The sequence below is a fragment of the Limulus polyphemus genome, unplaced genomic scaffold (assembly GCF_000517525.1).
Source record: "Limulus polyphemus unplaced genomic scaffold, Limulus_polyphemus-2.1.2 Scaffold252, whole genome shotgun sequence".
Classification (NCBI taxonomy): Eukaryota; Metazoa; Arthropoda; class Merostomata; order Xiphosura; family Limulidae; genus Limulus; species Limulus polyphemus.
Genome location: NW_013665862.1, coordinates 619,333 through 621,198, shown reverse-complemented (window position 1 = coordinate 621,198; position 1,866 = coordinate 619,333).

Sequence of the window (1,866 nt, the reverse complement as noted above, 5' to 3'; positions counted from 1 at the left end):
GGCAAAATAGGAGTCATCTTCAGCTAAGACAGTTTTATTTTTCTAACAGGGCAGTTGGCCTTTGGAACGGGCTGCTTTCGGGTGTTGTGGAGGCAGTAAATTTAAATTAGTTTAAAGAGGAAGCTTGATAAATATATAAATGACAAGGTCTGGCTTTGAGGTTTTAGTTCGAGTTTAGTTTAATGGATGAGTCAGCTTAGATAGACCAACAGGTCCCTTGTTGTCTCTACACTGTGTTTATAACATCGTGCTCTCTCAGTTTAGAACAGAATCTCAATAGAATATATAAAAGCGCCATCTAACGTTAAGTGCATTCGTCCATTATTGTTGCTGAAACTTAAGATTCATTTTACTTTATTTTCAATCTATTCGCTTCAAATCGGTTGAATAAAATTTTCAGTTTAAACTTCATAAATATTATTTTGTTCGACCCTTTAATTATTAGTGGATCTACACCAATGTTTTCTCTAATTTTTTAATCCATGTGCGGAATGAATGTTTTCATGTGCACCAGTATCAAGGCAATGTGCGGATGTGCGTTACCACTTTTTCGGGGGTAGGGGTAGGGGTATTTTTAGACCATCAACCCTACTGAATCACTTTATAATGCTACCAGTTGGTTATTTGGTCTTTAGGCCTATCGACTGCCAGGACCGTTAAGGCTGTGAACGTGTTGAGACTCCTTACCATTGCTGAGGATGTGCACGGCATTTGATTAGTTGTTGTGCGGTCGCGCAGCTTAGATGGAACAGTGATCTACACCCTCCTGTTGTAAATCAGTGCTCTTGAAACTACCATACTAGATTTTACGATGAAAGGTGTGACTGGATAATTATATAGGCTTGTACTTATGGATTCTTTAGTCCTGTCAGTCGTTTACAAATTAGAAAATACCTGAAGATTTAGAAATGACCTTATAAGAAGAAGTATAAAATGGTTCTTTTTTTCAGTTTTATCGCGATTCTTAGATAAATTCAAATTCTCATTGGAAAATATCTTATTCTCTCTTTATATAGAGAAGTATGATTGTTTTTGCCTTTATCAATACATCTGTTGACTGAGTTTGTATTTGTTACCATATCTTGTGCTTTTTGAATAAATGATGCTTTTACTCCTTGAAAAACTTCGTGTTTAGCTTTTTTTCCCAAATTCAGTTATGCCACAATTCAGTTTAACTATATAATATATTTTCTGCCGAGCCTTTTATAACAGTTTGTTTATTTGTGATTAAGCACAAATCAACATAATGGGCTATTTGTGTTGTACCCACCATGGGTATCAATACCCGGTTTTTGTGTTGTAAGTCCGCAGACATATCACTGAGCCATTATGGGCTTTTTAGAATGGTTACTATTGTTATTTGTAGAAAATCTACATACCTGAGAGTGTTATACACATAGAGAGAGTAATTTTCATAGGCGATCTTGTATTTTGCTTAAATTTCTGCTGTTCTTTCACTTACAGTTATTACAAATTCAGATAATTTGTCTTAAGTCATAGCCAAAACTATAATACAGCCTATGAGCAACAAAAAATCGTTTGGTCCTTCAAGGCTTTTGGTTCATACCCAACTATGATAAAAGTAAAAATTTAAACCCTTTTGTATTTTACAGGAAATAGTTGATTCCCGTTTCAAGCTGTAATATCTCAATATTTTATCAGCACTTTGTGAAATACCATGTAATCAACTCAGTACAATAGATTTATGCTGTGAAATTAAATTTACTTGGACAGTTTAATGGGACATGCATTTTTTGATAATTTCAAACATTGATTTTTTGTATTGGCGTAAAATCCCAAATATATTGCTTATATAATGGCTGGAGACGGCTTGAATGGGTAATGAAGAAAAACTTTAATACAACA